Here is a 26624-nt window from a genome sequence, read left to right on the forward strand (position 1 = left end):
TTTTCTAAAACCAGCTTGAACATCTGGAAGTTCACGGTTCACGTATTGCTGAAGCCTGGCTTGGAGAATTTTAAGCATCACTTGTTAGGATTTGTGAAAAAAATACTTTGTCTTCTGAAATGTATGCTTCAGTTGGTTTCACATTTCAGATCATAGTCAAATCAGTGATGGTGCATTAAACATGTATTTTAAAGTTATGTGCTATTCAAGTCTTGTATACAAGCTATAGTTGTTTCATGTGGAGAAAGATATGAGAATTGGTCATAAACAGATCAGTAACCCTCACATGCATCCTTTCCATAGCAAGTACTAAAACAGATATTTGAACGAATGAACCAGAGGTGGCTGGGTGAACTGAGGGCTGTAAGGAGTAGGTGAAGTTAGGGCAGGTCCTAAGACTTGTGTTCTAGAAAATAGGATCATTTTCTCAGCAGGAGTAAGTGTGCTGGATTAGGAAAGGAGGGCATTTTCAGACCTTTTATGAGAGTAATTTCGAAAGTAGAGAGTCTTCATCTCAGCATACCAGGTAGCAAGCTTGTTCTCTGTCTCCTCTCTGATTTTCAGTAGCTGGTTAATCCTCTATGACCAAGGTGGTCTGAGGACACCTTTTATATTCAACTAAGTGCTTCTGCAGATATTTAAGTCTAGCTTTTCTAATACCCAATATAAAAGTTTGAAAGGAAAAGAGATGAGAATTCACTTGCTTTGGAAAAAATAATATTAATTGCCCCAGATGATATCTGGCAAGTCAGGATCCTACAGAAATGATAACAAGCTGCAGATGGCATTATTTCATCCTTTTTTTAAATGCCTGGGTAACATATGAAGTACTCCTACAACTCAACGCAAGAAAACAAATCATTGGATTAAAAAATGATCACGTGACTTGAATGGATGTTTCTCCAAAGAATATATACAAATGGCCAACAAACATTTGGAAAGATACTCAACACCATTTGCAATGCAGGAAATGCAAATTAAAACCACAGTGAGATAGTTCTACATACTCATTAGGATGGCTGTGATTGAAAAAACAGAAAATAACAAGTGCTGGTAAGGATGTGGGAAAACTGGAACCCTTGTACACTGCTAGTGGGAATGTAAAGGAAAAAGCCACTGTGGGGTATAGAACTGAAAACAGAGACTCAAACAGACACAAGTATGCCAGTATCCATAGAAGCACTATTCACAACAGTCAAAATGTGGACATAACCCAGTGTCATCAATTGATGACTGGATAGTCATAATGTGGTATATCTATATGGTGGAATATTACTCAGCTATAAAAGGAATGAAATTTTGATGTTTGCTACAGCATAAATGGACCTTGGAAATAGTATTCTAGGTTAAAAAAAATATTGCATGATTCCGCCTATATGTGGTATTTAGAGTTGGCAAATTCAGAGAGACACAAAGTAGAATTTGTCAGGGAATCTGAGGGAAGGAGTTAAAGGGAGGGCTATCTCTTATTGAATATAGAGTCTCTGAGATGATGAAAATTTTCTGGGATTAGTCGTGATGACTACTGCACAAAATTGTGAACCTACTTAATGCCACTGAATTATATACTCAAAGTGCCTAAAATGGTATAAATTTTCAGTTTTGTATATTTTTGTAATTATAAAAATTATATTACAGTATAATTATAATTTAATAATTACAAAAATTATAAAAATAATATTTGTAACTATAAAAAATAAAGATGAAATGATGCAAAGCACTTAAAACTATGCCTGGAACTTGGTAGGTGCTCTATAAGTGGTACAAATGTTAATCTTGTGTGAGATACTGAGGATGCAATTGTAAGAGAGTGAAAAGACATGTACAGAGGAATGAAAATTAGACCAGCAGTAGAATTTCCAGCACCAATGCTGGAGGCCAAAGACTTTGAAATAACATCGTTAATGTGCTGAGAATAAGTTAACCTTGAGTCACTAGCGAAATGATCTTTCAAGGATGGGGATTAAATAAAGAGAGTTGAAGTGAAAACAGAGAGATTTCACCACAAACAGACCATAATGAAAGGAATTTCTAAAACTGCTGTTTCGAGAAAGAGCAAAATGGCCCCAGAGAGACCTGAGATACAAGAAGATGTGAAAACAGGGCAGCTGGGAGTGCAGGTGAGTTCAGCATGTGCTGCCTAAGTTTAGACTGAACCTCACGACCTCTCTGGGCCTCCTGTCTTCAGGGATAGTGGACTCCTCAGCAAATTCCCTGGATCTGAGGTCAACCTCTTTTGTGACACTAGGGTTAGAAACCAGTTGGATGGCTTGGCAAATGAATCCATGAAGGTAGGAGAGGAATAAGAGGGGCACTCAAGGGAAGGTCTGTGACTTTCATTCCATGAAAGACATCCCTATTTGCCTTGGACAGTCCAGGTTTACACCTGTCGTGTTTCCAGAGTAACTCTTAGTAGGCTCCCCTCTCATGCTCAAAAATGTCTCAAATTGTTCAAAGCAGTCATGGTGGGGGGCGGGGGGTGGGAGGTGTTGGTCCTAGATCCTGTTCAGTCTACCAGGAAGTCATCGAGGATTGTACTCTGAACGAGATGAGGAGCCACTGCAGGGCTGTGAGTGGTTGGATGTGACTTAGGTTTAACAGGACCATTCCGGCTGACTTCTTGGAGCTGAAGAAGCTAGCAGGTGTGGATTTCCTCCAGGAGATTGGGGTTCTGTGGGAGGGGTACCTGGGCAGCCCAGCCTGATCCTCAGGACTCCTTCCCAGATCTAACACCTGGAGGCTCAGTCAACACTCCAATGTGTGTGGAAGTTCAACCCACTTCGGAGCTGGTTCACTTCATGACAGCTGCAGCAAAAAACAGCTGAAAAGAGTGGGTGTGACTTCAGCTTATTCTGTGTCTTCTAAGCAGTCCCATATTGCAAGAGCGGTTGCAATATTTTGGCTCATGGTAACCCTCTTTTGTGATAAACTTTATGCCTAAGGACCAAAGGCTCATATTCATGACAAGTTCAGGAAGATGATAAGTGGCAGGGACTTTGAACACTTAGCCAGTATTTGAGTAACCTCCCTTACTACGGTGTGTGTGACATTGATCAGATGAGTTTCAGGGCTTAGAGTATTGAGACAGGAGGGGTAAGTCCATATCAATAAGCCAGAGATAACCTGGGGTCAGGACAAGATGGAATTTCAAGGGGTCAATTCACTTATAGAGAAGAGTTTGGAACTACCACCGGGTTTTGGATTACTGTGTTCCAGATTACTTAGAAATGTGATGCTGAGGGTACTGGTACCTGTTTTCAGGCTGTGGCTTGAGTGGGTGGAAACTGAATAAATGGTAAAGGGTACTGCTTATACAGACAGATCCCGAGGGCAGAAATCCTGAGTTCAAATCTTGGCTTTGCTGCTTTTTGGCCTGTGACGTGGGAGATAAGTCTCATCTTTCTATGCCTCAGCATCCTCGTCTGGAAGATGGGGAAATAATAGCACCAACCTCATAAGGTTATTGTAGGAGTTAAGTGAGTTCAATGTCAAGTGCCTAGCACTGTGCCTTGCGTGCATGGAAAGCCAGCTACATACATTAGCTTTTACTAGCATTTCTTCTGACTAGTGCGCTTTATATTTGAATCTCTCTTTTTCACAAGGCTGGTCCTTTTTGATCACAGTGATTGGCATGTTGTCATCTTTCTGGCTTGAGAAGTAGGTGAATTATTTCCTCTGAAGTTCTCTCTAAATCCATCAGCAAATTTATTGGTTTTAAACAAAGTCAGGCTTAACATGTATCTCAAGTTTTCATTTTCACTTCAAATATGAAAAAAAAAATCAAGCTAAACTTCATCAGATTTCAAAGTAAAACTGCTTTTTTGGGGGAGGGGGAGTGGTTTAAATCTGATTAGACAAGTGAAATTTAGAACTCTGGTAAACAGAAATGATGAAATCCATTGTCCTCAGGAAAATAAGTCCAGAATTCTCTAGTGAAGAAGGTGACATCATTTCAGCTCATTTTAATCATTTAAAAACTTTATTGAGCATTTATGAATTTATTTGTGAATCCAGTTTTACCTGTGTAGCTTTCATATTCTACCAATGGGTTACTTACAACACAAGAGTGAGTACACCTCAAGGAAGAATATATTTGGATTCATTACTCATCATAAGTGTAATTATTGTTTAACAATATTATGAAGGGCTGATGATGACATGCAGGTGTTTAAACATGCAGTGCCAATAGATTTGACACGGTATTCAGTTCTAGGCGTATACATTTTTAAAGGCTTCTATTCACTGGGGGGACAATAAAGCCCCACACAATGGCAAGTGTGTTTGCTAAAAACATGAAGTGACTGGTTAATTTTTAGTCTTTAGATTTTAAAATGGAGTTTTTTGGGGGGCAGTGATATGTGTTTTTTGACTTGCTAGTCTATACATTATACTTTCCAACCAGTTTTTGGATATAGAATTTGGGCTTGCTTTCTTGTGACACCTACACTGAAGTGGACCATGAAGTGACATAGCTTTATCTGGGTTGCACTATGATCTCATTTGTGTAAAAAAAAAGAAAAGCATGTATATAACAGCGCTATATATGCATCAAAATTTACTGAAAGCAACCCCAGAACATTTTTGCAGTGTTGCTTGGCTCTTGAGAGTGATAAAATCAGCATACCCTTCTCTACTGTTTAAGACTTTTGGAGTGAGCATTCTTTATTTTTATAATTTAGAAAACAGATATATTTAGTGATACAGGTTGTCTTTCTTATGAATTGAATAGCAGTATTTTTCTTAAATGGAAGAACTGTCCCAAGCTGCAGTTACATTTCTTGCCTCAAAAGGCTTTAAAAATCTAAGATTGTGGAGAAATCTGCTTCTAATGTAATGCTTAACAAGTTTAAATAGTTGCACTAAGGCTCTTGGAAAGGGAATAGTGCACAGATGAAAGGGCAGATCAGAGTTAAGTCACTGAATGGTTTAATTCCTCACAAGCAGTCTAGGTGGCATATCAGGAAGGGCTTTTCCGTCTTCAAACTGCAGAAAGGACATTATAGGTGTTCATAGCATCTGTATGAGTCTAGAGAACTGGGTTTGGAAAATAGCAACTAAGGTATCTCTATAGGTTAGGAAAGAAAAACCTTTGCCTGGTACCATGTGGCTCAGTGGTAAAAGAATCTGCTTGCAATGCAGGAGATGCTCAGGAGACCCGGGTTCAGTCCCTGGATTGGGAAGATCCCCGGGAGAAGAAAATGGCAACCTGCTCCAGTATTCTTGCCTGGAGAATCCCATGGAGAGTGAAGCCTGGTGGGCCACAGTCCATGGGGTCACAAAGAGTTGGATACAACTGAGCGACTAAACAACAAAGGATTGGGCAGAAGCTGGAGGGTCTGTCTGCCCCTTCGGTTTCTACTGGCTGCTGCCTCCCAGTGGAGAATTTCCTCCCCACGATGTGAAGAGTTGGTTTGATACTGAATAGACCAGGAAACAAAAGTGAAAATAAAACCAGGTAAAATAAAACAAACACAAAACTCCAAACCAAGCAAAACCCAGACAAATGTTCCTACTGGGGAAATCTGAGGAATCAATGTATAAGTCTGTCTTTCTTTCTTTCTTTTTTTTTAACTCTTTGCATGAATTTTGAAGCAGAAAGAGAGAGAGAAATATTTGCTGCAAGAGGTCAAACACCAGATAGGGTGGGACTGTGATTTAAGTGTGTACCAAAAATGGGCTTTGTCTTCTGATTTGCAGGATGGCCGGCTTGCCTGAGGCTCCATGGCAGCACTTTATATGACAGATTCCCCTGTGGGCTGGGGGACAGCAGATGCTTTCTGATAACTAACCTCACGTCTAAAGGTGCAGGGGAGCCACTTGTGTTCCATAGACCCCTGAAGATGAAGGGGGAGTGTTTGCTGAGCCAAATACTCAGTTCTTTCCTCCACATTCTCCAATCGGGCAAGGCATTCCACCCTCAGGGGACGATGAGGGGCCAGGAATGATTTGCAGGCAGGGTTTTCTCTTCAGGACAAAACAAAACCGGAGGGTATTTTTTGTAAAGAAGGTGAGAGTTTGTAGGAGGAGGACTAGACTCTTAGTATGGGAATCCGTGTCTTAGAATGAAGCCCTCGCGTTCTGACATTTGGAAGAGCTACAGCCAGCTCACCCAGACCGATAGAGAAGCCATTCAGTTCACATGCTTTGACAGTGTCTATCGAGATCACGGTCCTTGAGGGATAGCCCTGAATCTTCTAATAGGAGAATAAACATTGGCAAAAAGAGAGAGGAAGCCCATTCGCTAGGCTTTGAGCCATCATATCAAGGACTGGCAGATTTTAAGACAAACCAATTGCACAAAGTGTTAGTTGCTCAGTCGTGTCTGACTCCTTGCGACCCCATGCACTGTAGCCTGCCAGGCTCCTCTGTCCATGGGAGTCTCCGGGTAAGAATACTGAGGTGGGTAGCCATTCCCTTCTTCAGGGGACCTTCCTGACGAGGGCTCGAACCCTGGGCTGCAGGCAGGTTCATTACCAACCGAGCCACCAGGGAAGCCTGAATGGTCACTGGAAGGACTGAGGCTGAAGGTGAAGCTCCAACACTTTGGCTGCCTGATGCGAAGCGCAAGCTCATTGGGAAAAAACCCCTGATTCTGGGAATGATTGAGGGCAGGAGGAGAAGTGGGCAAGAGAGGATAAGATAGTTGGATGGCATCACTGAACTCAATGGACATGAGTTTGAACAAACTCTGGGAGACAGTGAAAGACAGGGCAGTTTGGCGTGCTGCAGTCCAGGAGGCTGTGAAGAGTCAGACACAACTTAGTGACTGAACAACAACAGCAATTGCACAAAAGGACCAAGAAGATTCAATAGAAAAACTGGCATTAGAAGAAACGAGCATATTTCAGAAACCAGAAAGAAATTTTCACTCTAAAAAGATACCTAATTAATGTCCTCTGGGAGATTCTGAGAAAATCCATAAAATAGGAACAACTATGTCTTGGAAAAATAAGCAGTCAGCAAACAGAAAGAGTTCAAGAATCAAACATATGCCTACTGAAAGTCAATAATTTAACAGAAAATTGCAAAAAAGTTGTGGAAAATCTCCTAGAATATAAAGCAAAATGATAGGAACAAAAAAATACAAGAGGAAAGGTAAAGTATGGGGAAATCGACTAAACAGTAGTCCAAGCAAACATGAAAGATGAGAAGAGAACTACTGGCGAATTTGCTCTGAAGTACCTGTGCCTCCTTAATGGTGCATCACTGACGCTTCTAGCCAGACACTGAAGGGACCGCCATGCCTGGGCACTGATATTGGTCATCCGCTTCTTCAGTCACTGAATCTGAGTCACCCTCTCAACTACTTTCTATCCCATGCAGCTGTGCATAGCCACATGACCCATTTTGAACCAGCTTCCCTAGCTTCTTTTTCTTCCTTTGTTCATTTTCTTTTCTTTCCTTCCTTCTTCATGTCACACTCATTAGAATGGCTGCCACGAAGGTTTAGGTGCACTCCTGCTATATTTATTCTTCTTCCTTATTTTATCTCTCTAGTGTCAGAGGAAGAGTAGAGGCCATGGATTTGGGGGCGGGAGGCCCACTGCTCATCTGTAGCTTCTTCCTTCCTTCTTCATGGCCCCTAATGACTTGACTATTTTCTCCTCTGCTACTTCTGCCTTAGTGTCTTCATGAACACCATAAAGCAGTCCTCATGAAATCCTAAAGTCTCAATAGTCTATTATGATTCTACAGTGCTCGAAAGAACATTTTGTTACTAAAATGTAAAAACAGAAGTAGATGAAATTGGCCACATAAATCGTGAAGCACAAAGTCCTGTTCCAGTTCTCTGGCCAAGGCAGAAAAAAAAATCACTAACTTTTCATCAGGATAAAAAGTAGAAACAAAGAAAAGTCATGACTCTATCTTTTAACTTCCCAGTAAAATAACCAATGAGTTGATGGCACCTGTCACTGAACAGTTCGTTGTATTACTACCCATAACTCTCCAATAGGTATAGGCATTAATACATGTTGGTGACCCTCCACCTGGCTATTATGAATTCTCTATGAATATTGTCATTGAATTGTCATAAATATCTTACCAGATGAGAGTTGCTGTTATCCTTATCTTACAGGTGAGAAAGTGAAGGCAAAGGAAAGGAAAGCCCCTTGCCCAAGTGGGAGACCCAGGATCGGGCCTGGGCAGCCTGGCTCCGGGGTGCGTGCTGAGATCCACGGCACACATTGCTTCTTTGTGCTGAAGAGCATGTCTCTTTCTTACTGTTACACCTGTTGCCATTGTCACCATTGTTGTTACCCCGATTGTGCTTTCGCCTTCCTCCCACCCACCTCAAATAAGCCTGGGTTGCAAGTGAGAGCTCGGGAGCAGAGTGGGGGAGTGCGGGGAGTGTTCTAGATTCAGATCGTAAGAGCTTTGGCTTTGACCTTACCTTCACCGGTCATTATCCTGTCAATGACACTGCTCCCATTGGACTTTGGTTCAGCAGAGAGTTGGGTGATTTGCCCAAGGATGGAGAGTTGGTGCTTGGAGCCTGAGCTAGTGGAGCTGCTCTGATGGGTCTTGACACGCCAGTTCCTTCAGGTTGGAATTACAGTGAGCATTGCTGTAAAATGCTGTGAAATGGGCAGCCTGAGTGTATATTGAGTTGGTCAAAAAATTTGTTTGGGTTTTCCCATACCAACTTATGGAAAAACCCAAACGACCTTTCTGGCCAACCCAGTGTCACATAGAATAGATTTTGGGACCCTGAAGGGGAAAATTTGTCTGAACTAGAGGTTAGAAGTTTGATATATAAAGCCAAATCTAATTACCAGGGTGGATTTCATCAACAACATGTTTTATGTAAGTTTGAGAGTAGTGGAAGGCAGCTGGGAAATTTATTTAACCTCTCGGTGACTCATTTTCCTCCTCTGTAAAATGGGGAGGATAAAATAATGATGTCACTGGTTACTGGGAAGAGTTGAGGCGTTAAGGATGTCAAAAGTGTTTAGGACATTGTAGTAGATACTCCATAAAGTGTTAGTTACTGGTGGCATATAATGAGTAGTAAACAAATTATAAAACATATTCCTAAAAAATAAACTACAGTTAGGGAGAATCACGCTATCTTTTTCTTCCAAATGCAATTGTATCCTTATCTTTTGGTGGATCTCGGCATACTTATTTTGGCAATTTTACAACTTGGTATTCTATTCATCCTCATAATTAGACCTGCTTTTATCAAACTTTTAATCCCTAGTTCCAGTAATTTTTTTCCCCTCTGGGTTTCCCAAATTTATTCTATGTGATGTGTACTCAAGTTGTTTGTAACACAGCAGTACTCTCTGAGACACCATCTTCTTTGCCAAGAACTGTTTTACATCTTACACATCTTTTGGTGTTGTTTGGTAGGAAGCATTGCATTTATTATCAACAGCACAGGTTTAAGAAATTACACTTTATGAAAAAAGAAATCTCACTGCAGAAGCTTAACATCTGTTTGTGCAATGACCTCAGTAGGTAACTCTGAATCCCCTTTGGTAAATTTCCTTTTAAAATTCTGGCTCTTCTACTTCTAATTTGGTATAAAAAACTTTCATCAGAGGAAATTGGGCAGAAAACCTTGCCAGCATAGCTAACTTCTTGTCCTTTAAGAAATTATACTTTGATTTTAGAGGTTTGACTGCTAGATAACAAAATTATCATGGTGGAACAAGCCATAGAAATAATAAATACAGTAATTCTTCTTTGCCTATTGTGTGCTTTTGCTATTCATAAATTTTAGGGCCCCAGATATTAGATACACTTACGTAAGGCCTCACGAACGGTAATTATCTTTGGCCAAAGAGAAAACCCAAACGAATGCTAAGCTGCATTATCGCTTGGCTTCTGACATGAGCTGATAATCAGATTTTCTTGCTTAAATCCATGGTGCTCCAACAATGCTACCCACTGTCTGTGCTTCCCGATATTACCCTTAATTAGAAAGAACAGAAACACAAATCTGAATTATTTCAAAATCTGGTTTCCATGGTCAGTGGTTTGAAGGGCTTAACTTTATTATAAATAAACCTGGCTTTATTGGCTAATGAAATCTGAAATGCGAAGCCTGGGATAGAGAGAGTGTAATACTCTGATGTTTACACATCAGAATAGCCAGTGTGGGCAAAGTGTTTTGTAATAAATCATTGGATAATTGAATTATGATTCCTTTGTCCAAGTACGATCTAAACCCCAAACACCAACAGGAACCTGGAAGGAACTTTATATTTTCTTGAGAAGCAATGTTTGTAGGTTTAATAACATATGTACCCATAGCTATCCAAAAGCCACTGACCTTTTATTTAGTGTCTCCTACTTTAGTAATTTTTTTGCTTTGACACACTGGAGTACGTAGTTACAAGTGTGTGATGGTCTGGCCCTGCACACATATACATCCCTCAACAATTTAATATGAAATATTCACAATGAACTTTTTTCCCACAGAGAATAATGTGTGGGCTGGCATCTGAGTGAGGCAGATGATGAGATGGGAGACGGGTTGTACTTTTATTTATAGTCTTATAAAAAGAGAGCTAACAATAAGGGAGAATGCCTGATCTCATTTGAAGGGCTAATTAATAACCAAGTGGAGATAGTAAATTTGTTCCTCTCCTGAAAACAAGCTAACTCTTAGAACCTCTGTCACATAAAAGGAACTCAGAAGCTATTGACAAATATATATTTGTATGTAAGTGTGTGCAGTGGCTCAGTCGTATTTGACTCTTTGCGACCCCATGGACTGTAGCCTGGCAGTCTCCGCTGTCCGTGGAATTTTTCAGGCAAGAATACTGGAGTGGGTTGCCATTTCCTTCTCCACTATATGTGTATATATTCTTTTAAATATATTATATATATATTTATACGCATATCCTGTTTTATATGTTATATATCTCTATCCATCTATTCTGTATTTTTGAGGATGGTGGGGGCCTAAGGATTTATGTGTTTGTAAACTGTGGCTCTGATCCCTTTTATTCTCTGTTTAATGTTTTTTCCCTAAGACTCTATCTTTTTTCTTTGTGAATGTTGTCTTTTTGATTTTAACCCTTATCAGTATTTCCTCCACTCATTGTCTCACCAACTCTGTGCTAGGCACTTTGCAATTACATTCTCTCTTAAACATTCATAGCAATAGAAGTCACTCTTAAATCCTGTTTTCCAGATGAGGGCATTGACATCAAGAATGATAGAACAATTTCCCTGGGATCAGAGACGCAGTAAAAAGTGGAGGGCAGGATTCCAGCTCAGGCACTATGGTTTTCAGTGCTGTGTTATACTGTCCTGCCAAACTGTACGTTAGTTTTTTTTTAGATTATTCCCTTTGTCTTCACTGCAATTTTGTTTCATTGGTTGGGGTAGATGCTCCTTTTCCTCTGGTCACCAGGGACTGGGATGAATGTGTCTGGGGTTCAAGCTTCTGTGACTTAAGTGACTCATTATGGAGGTATTTGTCTTAGGTGGGGGCTGGGCTGAGGGTAAGAAGAGTTGCCTTTACTACTTTCCAACAAGTGTTTTATATATATATATATATGTGTATATATATATATATATATTGTCCCTTGGGACTTTTAAAAAATTGGGAAGCACTGCTTTAAAACAAAAGCATTCACCCACAAGGATAAAAAACAAAGAGAGGAGACAATATCAAGGAAGCATTTTCAACAATTTCTTGAAAGTTGTGAAGTTGGTTAAAAAGTGGTCACAGGAGGAGTGATTTCCCAGGGCAAGTCTACACAGGGGTCCTACAAGGAGAAGTGAGTCAATTCATCTACCTCTAAGAAAACTGGAACTCGAAGGTGTCACATATTTTCTAAAGCAGGGCTGAAATAAGGGGCTGGTGACAGTCTGGATGCAGGGCTCTGTTTTTCCTTAGCTCAACCTCCAGAGTCAGGACAGAGATTTTGTTGTTGTTCAGTCACTAAGTCGTGTCTGACTCTTTGAGATCCCATGAACTCTAACATGCCAGGATCCTCTGTCCCCAACCATCTCCTGGAGTTTGCTCAAATTCATGTCCCTTGAATCAGTGATGCTATCTTATCTCATTCTCTGCTGCCCCCTTCTCCTTTTGTCTTCAATCTTTCCCAGCATCAGGGTCTTTTCTAGTGAGTCGGCTCTTCACATCAGATGGCCAAAGTATTATTGGAGCTTCAGCAATGGTCCTTCCAATGAATATTCAGGGTTGATTTCCTTTAGGATTGACTGGTTTGATCTCCTTGCAGTCCAAGGAACTCTTAAGAGTCTTCTCCAACACCACAGTACAAAAGCATCAGTCCTTCAGCACTCAGCCTTCCTTATGGTCTAACTCTCTCATCAATGAATGACTACTGGAAAAACCATAACTGACTAGACGGACCTTTGTCGGCAAAGTCATCTCTCTTTTTTTGAGAATACCGTCTGGGTTTTTCATAGCTTTCCTTCCAAGAAGAAGAGATTTATTATCCAGTAAAATTAAGTTAGAGAGGGACACTGGGCTCAGAGATAAAGTGGGATCTCCAAACAGGGGATTCCTGAAATTTAGAAAGTGACCCTTTCTCCTGTTCTGTTCCCTGAGTGCCATCAACCAAGCAACTATTTCCCAGGCTGGGATTTGGAGGAATCTTCTTTGGAGAAACCAGAGAAAAACCCTCACATCCTGACATTGAGGAGTCTCTCATGGAAAGGGCAGGATAACTGACTCATGCCACAGTGAGGCCCAGTAATCAACAAAGCTTCCAGTGAGTCCACAGTTTGCAGTCAGCCTCTTAGTGCCTTACTATTAAATATGAATGGATAGCCAAGATTGCCAATAACTTTTGATAAATTTCAGTTTTCAGGAGAGTTTTTCTGCTGATGCAACTGTTGTTAAAACTGTGTATTTTATGGAGGGTGAAATATGAATATGATAGATTATTTTGAAACATAAATTTTAGTACATCTAGAGTTGATGATTTTTATAGAATAATTTTCGTAAAAATATTTGGCTCTGTGCAAATCCATTCTATGTAAATCCGAATTTCATCTTAAGTTTAAGTAGTGGCTTTGTCATGTTCCCTCTGATATTTCTCATAATTTGTGGAGGCTTTATAAGAAAATGAAGCTGGCTTAATGATTTTCATATAATTCAAAACACTTGTTATGTAATTCCTTGGTGATCTTCCTAATCCAGCTCTCAAAGGGAGGCTGGTTTCAGCTCCTTACTCTGTGGCTCACTGTATGTTGGCAAGACCAAAATACCTCTTTATTTTAGTTGTAAGGGTTTGTAGTTTATCTTTCACTTTTGGAATGAGTAAATTACCTAGGACTTTTTGGCTCAACTGGTTAGGTAATGTGTCAACAAGGTGAAGTGCACATCATTCTTATCAGCACAACCCTTATCAGAACTGATCCATTTTCCCCAAGGTGAAATAGACTATTCCATGACCACAGACTGCATTTGGATCCTCATATCACAAAAACAAGTCTCTAAGGACCAGACAGAATTGGCAAAGCAGTAGAGCTCACCCAACTCAAGCTGTCTCACCAAAAAGTAATTTAAAGTCAGCAGACATTTGTCTTGTGTTTATGAGATGGTTGTAGCCACTCTAGACCCTGCAGTCTCTTACTGTGAAACCTTGGCCCTGGTTGCCCCAATGAAATCTCATTGCATCACTTTGGTTCTGAACTTCAAACCCTGCAGCTAATAGCATTGTAATGTGCTGGTGTGTCAGATCTGAGCATTTGTTTTATCCCTGAAGTTTAGAGGAATCACTCACTTAAACTGTATGGATCAAGATTTTGAGTTGTGTCAGTTTAGTTCAGCCACTCAGTCATGTCCAACTCTGAGACCCCATGGACTGCAGCATGCCAGGCCTCCCTGTTCATCACCAACTCCTGGAGTTTGCTCAAACTCATGTCCATTGAGTTGGTGATGCCATCCAACCACCTCATCCTCTGTCATTCCCTTCTCCTCCTGTCTTCAATTTTGCCCAGCATCAGGGTGTTTTCCAATGAGTCAGTTCTTTGCATCAGGTGGCTAAAGTTTTGGAGTTTCAGCTTCAGCATCAGTCCTTCCAATGAATATTTAGGGTTGATTTCCTTTAGGATTGACTGGTTTGATCTCCTTGCAGTCCAAGGGACTTTCAAGAGCCTTCTCCAACACCACAGTTCAAAATAATCAATTCTTCGGTGCTCAGCTTTCTTTATAGTCCAACTCTCACATCTGTACATGACTACTGAACAAACCATAGCTTTGACTAGACAGACCTTTGTTGACAAAGTAATGTCTCTTTTTTAGTATGCTGTCTAGGTTGGTCATAGCTTTTCTTCCAAGGAGTAAGCGTCTTTTAATTTCATGGCTGCAATCACCATCTGCAGTGATTTTGGAGCCCAAGAAAATAAAGCCTGTTATTGTTTCCATTGTTTTCCCATCTATTTGTCATGAAGCAATGGAACCAGATATCATGATCTTAGTTTTTTGAATGTTGAGCTGTGTAGATTCCCAATAATTGTTTCTGGAAGTAGAATAAAGATATATAGGGAATGAAAAGTAACAAACATCCTTCCCATTGGTAGTAATAACAGAGGCTGCAACACTTTGAGAAGTCAGCTTTGGGTAAGAGTAAAGCTAAAGCTTTACACCGACCATTTGTCCCCACACCCAGTTTGTCATCAACGCTAACTTGATCACAAGGATTGGCTGAAGTTTACTTAACTCTAATGCTGCCTTGAAACATAGCTCAGTGGGGAGAGATTAAGAGTAGCAATCAAGATCACATGGGGCATCATTCTACTCCATTGAATGGTGGGTGATGCTTAATGTCAAATAGTAGGTTTATTCAGTATTTATATTTAGACACTTGGGGTAATATTCTTAAGTGGCCACCCTCAGTCTCAATTTGAATTTCTGCTTGCTGGAATTCCATACTTATTTCTGATTACAAGTCTTCATGCTCAGTTAAAGAATGGTTCTGGGAACTTCCGAAGTAGTTCAGTGGTTAAGAATCCTCTCTTCAATGCAAGGGATGCGGATTTGATTCCTGGTCAGAGAACTACAACCCCACATACCTCAGAGCAACTAACTCCGCCTGCCACAGCTCCTGAGCCTCTGCACTCCAGAGCCCACGAGCCACAGCTGGAGAGCTGCTGCGCCATAATGGAAGATACCCATGATGCAGTGCGAGATCCCAAGTGCCGCAGCTAATACCTGATGAAGCCAAAATAAATTAATTAATTAAAAAAAAAGAATGGTTTTGGATTTCAGAAAAACCAGGTTTAAAAATTTTTCTGCCAAATACTAAGGCTACTGAGGAAATCCAGTCCTTTCCTTTTGGTCTGCAACGGTGGTCCATTTCTCATCCTCCTAGGAGATCAATGCTCAGACAGAGCAGTTCCAAATTTTGTACCCCTCTTCCCTTGCACTCTAATAACAGTTGCTGCTAGGTGTCCTGAAGCCCATGCTTCCCCTACAGATTGCCAGGAGAGAAAGAAAACACACCTTCATTGGCTACTGTACTTATAATGGTTCCTAAAACCAAGCAAGGAAACCGCAGCGATCTTGGCAAGCAAACAATTGAAAGTCCAGGTGCTGGCAGTATGCAGAGCCCCAGAATCAACATGACTTGGGAGGAGAGGGGGTTGAAGAACAAAGAAAGGTGCTTTCATTCAGAGAAATTTATTTCTTTTAAATATTTGCGATCTGCAGTCGCTTAACACAGGAGGCCACTTGGCACGATTTCCCCACAAAGGGGAGGGCTGGGTGGTAACGAGCAGATGCTTGAGTGGCCTGTGGCGTGAGGTGTACCATCCGTCAAGAAGATCAATATTTGTTGTTCTTGTATCTTTGTGGTGAAAGTTTGCTCTTCTTAAACAAAAGAAAGGTGGGGGTTGTGCTTTAATATATAGAGCATGGGTTTCACTTCAGGCAGTAAATTAACTGAGAGCAGCAAGGATTTCACAGACAGGACCATGTCCCCACCTCCCCTGCCCCATGATGACATCTTCCATGTTTGAAGCAGTAAGATGCATCTAGCTCATGACACTGACTGTCTTTTCTTCATGCATTGCTTTATGTTCCGGTTAGACCATACCCGGATGAAAGATGCAATATGAATGTAGTGCTGTATTATTTCAGAAATCTATGTTTTAAAGGGTACATTGATCCAGTTCAGTTTGATTCAGCATGTGTCTTGTGAGGTAGGAACTGTGCTAGGCTCTAGGGTGGCCAGGATGGAGAAGATGGGGAATTGCCTCTTTAGATTTTTTTTTTTTCATTTATTTATATTAGTTGGAGGTGAATTACTTTACAATATTGTAGTGGTTTTTGCCATACATTGATATGAATCAGCCATGGATTTACATGTGTTCCGCATCCTGAACCCCCCTCCCACCTGCCTCCCCATCCCATCCTTCTGGGTCATCCTAGTGCACCAGCTCTGAGCGCTTGTCTCATGCATCAAATCTGGGCTGGCGATCTGTTTCACAATTGATAATATAGATGTTTCAATGCTATTCTCTTGGATCATCCCTCCCTTGCCTTCTCCCACAGAGTCCAAAAGTGTGTTCTATACATCTGTGTCTCTTTTTCTGCCTTGCATTTAGGGTTATTGTTACCATCTTTCTAAATTCCACATATATGTGTTAGTATACTGTATTGGTGTTTTTCTTTCTGGCTTACTTCACTCTGTATAATGGGCTTCAGTTTTATCCACCTCATTAGAGCTGATTCAAATGTATTCTTTTTAATGGCTGAGTAATATTTCATTGTGTATATGTACCACAGCTTTCTTATCCATTCATCTGCTGATGGACATCTAGGTTGCTTCCATGTCCTGGCTATTATAAACTGTGCTGCGATGAACATTGTGGTACATGTGTCTCTTTCAGCTCTGGTTTCCTTGGTGTGTGTGCCCAGGAGTGGGATTGCTGGATCATATGGCAGTTCTATTTCCAGATTTTTAAGGAATTTCCACACTGTTCTCCATAGTGGCTGTACTAGTTTGCATTCCCACCAACAGTGTAAGAGGGTTCCCTTTTCTCCACACCCTCTTCAGCATTTATTGCTTGCAGACTTTTGGATAGCAGCCATTCTGACTGGTGTGAAATAGTACCTCATTGTGGTTTTGATTTGCATTTCTCTAATAATGAGTGATGTTGAGCATCTTTTCACGTGTTTGTTAGCCATCTGTATGTCTTCTTTGGAGAAATGTTTGTTTAGTTCTTTGGCCCATTTTTTGATTGGGTCATTTATTTTTCTGGAATTGAGCTGCAGGAGTTGCTTGTATGTTTTTGAGATTAATTCTTTGTCTGTTGCTTCATTTGCTACTGTTTTCTCCCATTCTGAAGGCTGTCTTTTCACCTTGCTTATAGTTCCCTTTGTTGTGCAAAAGCTTTTAAGTTTAATTAGGTCCCATTTGTTTATTTTTGCTTTTATTTCTAATATTCTGGGAGGTGGGTCATAGAGGATCCTGCTGTGATTTATGTCGGAGAGTGTTTTGCCTATGTTCTCCTCTAGGAGTTTTATAGTTTCTGGTCTTACATTTAGATCTTTAATCCATTTTGAGTTTATTTTTGTGTATGGTGTTAGAAAGTGTTCTAGTTTCATTCTTTTACAAGTGGTTGACCAGTTTTCCCCGCACCACTTGTTAAAGAGTGGTGCTTTTTTTCCATTGTATATCCTTGCCTCCTTTGTCGAAGATAAGGTGTCCATAGGTATTTGGATTTATCTCTGGGCTTTCTATTTTGTTCCATTGATCTATATTTCTGTCTTTGTGCCAGTACCATACTGTCTTGATGACTGTGGCTTTGTAGTATAGCCTGAAGTCAGGCAGGTTAATTCCTCCAGTTCCATTCTTCTTTTTCAAGGTTGCTTTGGCTATTCGAGGTCTTTTGTATTTCCATACAAATTGTAAAATTATTTGTTCTAGTTCTATGAAAAATACCATTGGTAGCTTGATAGGGGTTGCATTGAATCTATAGATTGCTTTGGGTAGTATAGTCATTTTCACAATATTGATTCTTCTAATCCATGAACATGGTATATTCCGCCATCTGTTTGTGTCCTCTTTGATTTCTTTCACCAGTGTATAGTTTTCTATATTTAGGTCTTTTGTTTCTTTAGGTAGATATATTCCTAAGTATTTTATTCTTTTTGTTGCAATGGTGAATGGTATTGTTTCCTTAATTTCTCTTTCTATTTTCTCATTGTTAGTGTATAGGAATGCAAGGGATTTCTGTGTGTTAATTTTATATCCTGCAACTTTACTATATTCATTGATTAGCTCTAGTAATTTTCTGGTAGAGTCTTTAGGGTTTTCTATGTAGAGATCATGTCATCTGCAAACAGTGAGCATTTTATTTCCTCTTTTCCTATCTGGATTCCTTTTATTTCTTTTTCTGCTCTGATTGCTGTGGCCAAAACTTCCAAAACTATGTTGAATAGTAGTGGTAGTAGTGGTGAGAGTGGGCACCCTTGCCTTGTTCCTGACTTTAGGGGAAATGCTTTCACTTTTTCACCATTGAGGATAATGTTTGCTGTGGGTTTGTCATATATAGCTTTTATTGTGTTGAGGTATGTTCCTTCTATTCCTGCTTTCTGGAGAGTTTTTGTTATAAAATGGATGTTGAATTTTGTCAAAGACTCTTTCTGCATCTATTGAGATAATCATATGGTTTTTATCTTTCCATTTGTTTGTGGTGTATTACATTGATTGATTTGTGGATATTAAAGAATCCTTGCATTCCTGGGATAAAGCCTACTTGGTCCTGATGTATGATCTTTTAAATATGCTGTTGGATTCTGTTTGCTAGAATTTTGTTAAGGATTTTTGCATCTATGTTCATCAGTGATATTGGCCTGTAGTTTTCTTTTCTTTTTTTTTTTTTGTGGCATCTTTGTCTGGTTTTGGAATTAGGGTGATGGTGGCCTCATAGAATGAGTTTGGAAGTTTACCTTCTTCTGCAGTTTCCTGGAAGAGTTTGAGTAAGATAGGTGTTAGCTCTTCTCTAAATTTTTGGTAGAATTCAGCTTTGAAGCCATCTGGTCCTGGGCTTTTGTTTCCTGGAAGATTTCTGATTACAGTTTCAATTTCTATGCTTGTGATGGGCATGTTAAGATCTTCTATTTCTTCCTGGTTCAGTTTTGGAAAGTTATACTTTTCTAAGAATTTGTCCATTTCTTCCAGGTTGTCCATTTTATTGGCATATAGCTGCTGTCAGTAGTCTCTTATAATCCTTTGTATTTCTGTGTTGTCTGTTGTGATCTCTCCATTTTCGTTTCTAATTTTGTTGATTTGATTCTTCTCCCTTTGTTTCTTGATGAGTCTGGCTAATGGTTTGTCAATTTTATTTATCTTTTAAAAAAAACAGGTTTTAGCTTTATTGATTTTTGCTATGATTTTATGCTATTTTTATGATTTTTTCTTTTGAATTTATTTCTGCCCTAATTTTTAAGATTTCTTTCCTTCTACTAACCCTGGGGTTATTCACTTCTTCTTTCTCTAGTTGCTTTAGGTGTAGAGTTAGGTTATTTATTTGACTTTTTTCTTGTTTCTTGAGGTAAGCCTGTAATGCTATGAACTTTCCCCTTAGCACTGCTTTTACAGTGTCCCATAGGTTTTGGGTTGTTGTGTTTTCATTTTCATTAGTTTCTATGCATATTTTGATTTCTTTTTTGATTTCTTCTATGATTTGTTGGTTATTCAGAAGCGTGTTATTTAGCCTCCATATGTTTGAATTTTTAATAGTTTTTTTTCCTGTAATTGAGATCTAATCTTACTGCATTGTGGTCAGAAAAGATGACTGGAATGATTTCAATTTTTTTGAATTTCCCAAGGCTAGATTTATGGCCCAGGATGTGATCTATTCTGGAGAAGGTTCCATGTGCACTTGAGAAAAAGGTGAAATTGATTGTTTTGGGGTGAAATGTCCTATAGATACCAATTAGGTCTAGTTGGTCCATTGTGTCATTTAAAGTTTGTATTTCCTTTTTAACTTTCTATTTAGTTGATCTGTCCATAGGTGTGAGTGGGGTATTAAAATCTCCCACTATTATTGTGTTATTGTTAATTTCCCCTTTCATACTTGTTAGCATTTGCCTTAAATATTGCGGTGCTCCTATGTTGGGTGCATATATATTTATAATTGTTATATCTTCTCAGATTGATCTTTTGATCATTATGTAGTGTCCTTCTTTGTCTCTTTTCACAGCCTCTATTTTAAAGTCTATTTTATCTGATATGAGTATTGTGACTCCTGCTTTCTTTTGGTCTCCGTTTGCGTGAAATATTTTTTTCCAGCCCTTTACTTTTAGTCTGTATGTGTCCCTTGTTTTGAGGTGGGTCTCTTGTGGACAGCATATATAGGGGCTCTTTAGATTTTTGATGCCCCAGGTTCCTTAATTTGTCAAACAGACCACAGAGAGAGCCCTGTGAGATCAGGGTTTGGGAAAGGGATAAATAGATGGTGGGTCATGATCAGCCTCATATACCATGGGAAAGATATTTTGTTCTTTAGAAAGTGTGTTTTATGTCTTTATTGTATATACAAATCATCTGGGAATTTTTTAATTAATTTGTATTGGAGTAGAGTTGCTTAACAATGTTGCATTAGTTTCCACTGTACAGTGAAATGAATCAGTTATATGTATACACATATCCTCTGTGTTTTGGATTTACTTCCTATTTGGGTCACCACAGAGCACCGAATAGAGTTCCCTGTGCTATACAGTATGCTCTCATTAGTTGTCTATTTTACGTGTGTGCCAAGTTGCTTCAGTTGTGTCCAACTCTATGCGACCTCATGGGCTGTAGCCAAAATCAAAATCAGCCTTTGATTTTCCATTTCTGACCATGATCATGGGATCAGTTGCCAGGCCCAAGATGATGGTAGTGATGAAGAAGGAGTTTTTGGAGTCTCAATTGGCCCCATGAGCACCTGGGACCTTGCCTCAGCTGACAGGTGGCATGTTCCTCTTGCAGTGTGTGTTGCTTTGGTTAAAAGCAACAAATATACCTTTCGTTAAAATAACAAGGAGGGATTAGTTTGCTATTTTTGCCTTAAATAAACCAAACCCAAGTGGCATGAGGAGAAAAAATACTGGAATATCATAAATCTAAACCAAATTTCTTATCAGCTGAGCAGAAGTAAACTCCAGGAGTTGGTGATGGACAGGGAGGCCGGGCGTGCTGCAGTCCATGGGGTCGCAAAGAGTGACATGACAGAGCAACTGAACTGAGCAGAAATTAGGAAAGGACACCATTCTGTGCAGTGGACCTTAGTAGATACAGATATTGAAGTAGACCTTTATATAGAGCTTTTATTTGTTTGTGACCTAGAGTAGAGGTCTGAGCTTGAGAAAAAGTTATGGAATCATACAGGGGTTGTAAGAAAGTCTTGAGAGTGGATTAGATGATGAAAAGTGGGGAAAAGAAATGAGGGCTGAGACTGGAACTCAGAGGGATAATATTTTAGGGACACGAAAGGAGAGAGAAACTGAGAAGGCATGTGACCAAGAAAGGTGAGAAAGAGGCAGGAGCTGACAGTTGTGGAGGAGCAAGAGGAGGAGACCAGATGATCTGTTCTCTGGTTTTGAATATTTTCAATCAACGGATGAGAACCCAGAGGGTAAGTCAGCAGAATCTTATAGAAATATATATTGTATACTATCTATGGTGAAACAGATCACCAGCCCAGGTGGGATGCATGAGACAAGTGCTCGGGCCTGGTGCACTGGGAAGACCCAGAGGAATCGGGTGGAGAGGGAGGTGGGAGGGGGGATCGGGATGGGGAATACGTGTAAATCTATGGCTGATTCATATCAATGTATGACAAAACCCACTGAAATGTTGTGAAGTAATTAGCCTCCAACTAATAAAAAAAAAAAAAAAGTTCAATAACAAGTCAAAAAAAAAAAAAGAAATATATATTTTAAAAAATTGCAGATAGTAGGGTTGATAACTAGCCAAAACTTATGGCCTCCCACTTCTCACTTTCCTTGGTGCTTCCTAATTGTGGTGGGAAGTACCCAATCCACAGGCCGACTTTTGAGTTTAAATTTCAAGTTAACCATGGATGAATTGTGTGACCTAGGCCAAGTTCCTTATCCTCACTTCTCCTTAGTATTCCTAAATTAAAATAAGGACAAATATGGGACTTTCCTGGTGGTCCAGTGGTTAAGACTCTGCTCTCTTAATGCAAGGGGCCCGGGTTCAATCCCTGGTCAGAGAAGTAGATCCCATGTTCTGCAACTAAGACCCAGCACAGCCAAATAAATTTTAAAAAATGGGGACAGTCGTATATCTGCTCCTAGAGTTCATTGTGAGGGATAAGGGCCACAAAACAAAGTTCTTGGAATGTGCCTGTCCCCCATCAAATGGCTGATGACCGTTAGCATGACTGTTAGCAATGTTTAAAGGAGGTTATGGGTTTCAACAGGATGGAGAGTCGAGTTGGCATAAAATAGTAAAGAAAGACAAAAAGAAATGTACTAAGGATGCTCATTTAATTTGATAACTAGGACCATTCGGTAACTTTAGCAAAAGTAGGTTTTCAAGAGTCATAGAGCTCAAACTAGGTTGCTGAGACTCAAGGAGGTGAGAGAATGTGAGGCCTTGGCTCCATCATCTGCTATGTGACCTTGGGCAAGCTGTTTAACCTCTCTGGATCAGTCTCCTGAGCCATAAAGCAAGAGGAGAAGGAGACCGGATGACCTATTATCTGTTTTTGAGTATTTTCAATCAACCGATGCAAACCCAGAGGGTCAGTCAGCAGAATGTTATAGAAATATATATTTTTAAAAAATTGCAGATAGTAGGGTTGATAACTAGCCAAAACTTATGGCCTCCCACTTCTCATTTTCCTTGGGGCTGCTCCTTTCAGAGCAAGATACGTACATGATCTGATAGACTATAGCCCACCAGGTTCCTCCGTCCATGGAATTCTCCAGGCAGGAATACTGGAGTGGGTAGCCATTCCCTTCTCCAGGAGATCTCCCCAAACCAGGGATTGATCCTAGGTCTCCTGCATTGCAGGCAGATTCTTTACCATCTGAGCCACCAGGGAAACCCCACATGTATGCCAGTATAGATGTAAGTGCAGACAAGAGTATGTGTCTGTCCATGCACACAAACACATACACACACATGTGCAAACACAAGTCATGCTGTCCAGAGATCCCTATGACAAGACTGCATGTAAGCAGATTGTGCCACAGACCACAGAGTCAAGCACCGCTTACTAAAAACCTACCATGTTCTGGATGTTCTGCTAGGTGTTGGTGGGGGAAGGGGGACGCATGGATAAATCTGTCAATGTGATTATCCTTGAAGATCTTATAATTTAGTAGAGACATTAGGAATTTATCAAAGGGCAATGAGTTCTATGACACAGTTCAAATATTTATTAAATGCTGACTCTGCACCAAGCACCATGCTGGGGACAGGGGAACAACAGTGAGGAAAGTCAGGGGAGTGTAAAGTTATTTCTAACAGTGAAGTCTTTCAGCTTTTTTATGAACCCTGGTGGCTCAGATGGTAAAAAATCTGCCCTGAAATGCAGGAGACCTGGGTTCAATCTCTGGGTCAGGAAGATCCCCTGGATAAGGAAATGGCAGCCCACTCCAGTATTCTTGCCTGAAGAATCCCATGGACAGAGGAGCCTGGTGGGCTACAGTCCATGGGGTCACAAAGAGTAGGACATGACTGAGTGACTGACACATTCACTTTCACACTGACTAAGGCAATGGCACCCCACTCCAGTACTCTTGTCTGGAAAATCCCATGGACGGAGGAGCCTGGTAGGCTGCAGTCCATGGGGTCGTGAAGAGTCAGACATGCCTGAGCGACTTCACTTTCACTTTTCACTTTTATGCATTGGAGAAGGAAATGGCAACCCACTCCAGTGTTCTTGCCTGGAGAATCCCAGGGATGGGCTCACACAGAGTTGGACATGACTGAAGTGACTTAGCAGTAGCAGCAGTAGCAATAGTAGCTGGGTGACCTTGACATTCAGCTGGGAGCTCACCGTCTGCTGGCGTCAGTCTTGGCAGTAGGTTAGGGATCACGGCCTGGAGAACTATAAGAAGGGTCAGGAAGGGGAGAGGGAGAGCTGGGGTCTTGTTCTCCTCACTCTCCCCACTTCACTGGCAAACCATAGTTCTCTCTTTTTCTAGAACTGAGAGTGAAGCGCTTCTCAGTCCCTAAACATGCCCCAGGAAGCTTCCTGTGACTGCTACCCCTCACCAGCATTCTGCTGGCACTGTGGGTGGCTTCAGCACAATCCACTGGCTGGAAAAGTCTCCCCAAGGTTGGAGACCCCTGTAGCATAGACCCCAGAGGCTTCCTGGAGAATAGTTATGTTTGCTCCTCCCAAGTATAATTGGGCTTCCCTGATAGCTCAGTTGGTAAAGAATCTGCCTGCAGTGCGGGAGGCCTGGGTTTGATCTCTGTGTTGGGAAGATCCCTTGGAGAAGGGAAAGGCTACCTACTCCAGTATTCTGGCCTGGAGAATTCCATGGACTGTGTAGTCCTGGGGTTGCAAAGAGTCGGACACAACTGAGCCACTTTCACTTTCCCAAGTATAATTAGGAGAGATGAAATGGCTTCAAAATGTCATTGTTCACTCAGATGTAGCTCACGTCAGTCTTCAGAATTGCCTCATAGCCCACCAGAGGTGGATGAAGCCTGACTGGGCCTTGCCCAGATAAGTTTGCATTTCCTGAAGGCTTTCTTGCTCTTTCTCTGCCATTTCCAAAGGCTCCCGTTCTTCTCACACTAAAACATGTGAGAAAACTCTCGGATTCTGACAGGACGCTTTCAGGCTACTTCCCCTCCTGAAGAAGCCATGGTTCCCACTGGAATCCTGAAAGCTTCTGCGCCATTCTCACCACTGTCTTGCAAAGAGCTTGGGGTGGGATCTGCCATCCACCCAGGCCTGGGTGAAAACCACTTTTCATGGGTTGACAGAAATCTCACTGGGCGGAGGAGGGGTGGAATTTTCAGTCGTTTGGCTTTTGGAGGGAAATGATGCAAACACAAACCCTGGGCTTAGTTCTTGGGAAATTCAGGAAGGGTCTCCCAGAAGGGGAGGGGAAGAAGGACGTTTGTCAACGTGCCCGTGCTCCCCGTGCTCACAGAAATGCTTCCTCCTTTGTTCCTACTGGACTCCGAAGAATACAGCTCTAGCACAAAGCCAAGGAGGCACTGGCAAGTAAAAGCAGCAGTGTTTTCTAATCTCCCTGGATCAAAACCACGCAAGTTTCGATTCTGTAAAGACTCTTCCTTAGCATGCTGGATTAATCACATGGATTAATATAGCAAGTCGCCTTTACTCACAGCTTTGAGCTGGCCACCCTCCCTCTCTGGCCCCTCCCTCCCGCCCCCACCTCCCACCATTTAAATCCTGTGGAAGTCTGAGAGAACAAAAGGACTGGAATCTTCTATGAGTGCCCCGGCCATTGGGCCCATTGGCCCAGCCCCTCTGGAAGGTGGGCTCTTGTAATCTCTCAGTGTGCAAAGCGCTTGTTTGTCCCTCTGTGCCCCAGGGGAAACTCATGGTGTCTTGTGGGCCCTACATTCTGCATGATTTCCTGTGATTGAAAAGTTGCACGTTGCTGTCCTTCACATGGAAACCAGAGCAAAGACTGAATGAAAGCCAGTTAGGACATGTTGAGGGGTATTCGATAAGGCCCTTGGTTAGATAGGTATGCAAATGTTGGTCCCAGCCCTTTTTGGCCTGTTTGTCTTTCATAAACCCACACTTCCCTGTTTTCTGGGATAAGATCAGTCAGCCTATGTGTGATTCAACAACAGCCATGACAACAGCTAAAGTTTGTTGAACTTGACTATCTGCCAGGTATTGATTTAACACTTCACCTGAAGTATTCATTTCACCCTCAGAGAACCCCTCTGGGGCAGCATATTATCCTTTGCATTTCCCGACAGAGTAGCTGGCATCAGGGATGCTCAGCATCTGGATAGGGGCTTAGGCCACTGCTAAGTGGTGGGGCTGAAATAGCTCAGTCACTCTCCAGAGCCTAGGATCCTAAACTCTGCTGCTACTTTTTCATAGCTTGAAGCCAGTTTGTTTAAGCATTTTTTGGCTGCAGTGGGTCATCATGGCTACTTGTGGGCTTTCTCTAGTTGCAGTGAGTGGGGACTGCTCTCTGGTTGCGGTGCCCAGGTTTCTCACTGTACTGACTTCTCTCGTCGCAGAGCACAGGCTCTCGGGTGAGCAGGCTTTGGTATTTGTTGCACGTGGGCTCAGTAGTTGTGCTCCGAGGCTCTAGAGCACGGGCTCAGTAGTGGTGCACAGGCTTAGCTGCTCCGTGGCATGTGGGATGTGAACCCATATCCCCAGCCAAGGCAGATTCTTAACCAGTGGGCCGCCAAGGGAAGCCCTCATTTAAGCTTTTTTACATCATTACCTTCAACAGTGAGATAAATACTTCTAGGCTGTGTTTTAAGTTTCTTACTTCAGAGCGAGGACATAAAATGGCAGTTTCTGTTCTGAGCCCACAGCGCATAGTTCTTATCATTCAGAGGCTGGAAAGCCCTGACTGAAACCTTGTTGGACCAAACAACAGAGAGGGGGAAATGCCAGGAGGACAGGGGAGTGGCTAGGGAGGGGAGAGAAAGCAAAGTTGTGAAATGAATCAGCAGGTACAGTTACAATGGCATCTTGTCCTTGTC

The 26624-nt window shown here is 41.3% G+C and overlaps 1 long non-coding RNA gene across 3 annotated transcripts in view; it reads left to right on the forward strand.

The window, feature by feature from the left end:
- Window positions 1-26624, forward strand: part of LOC122680054 — a 146959-nt gene that overhangs the window by 56096 nt on the left and 64239 nt on the right. The window lies entirely within an intron of this gene.

This window comes from Cervus elaphus, chromosome 22, assembly GCF_910594005.1.
Source record: "Cervus elaphus chromosome 22, mCerEla1.1, whole genome shotgun sequence".
Lineage (NCBI taxonomy): Eukaryota > Metazoa > Chordata > Mammalia > Artiodactyla > Cervidae > Cervus > Cervus elaphus.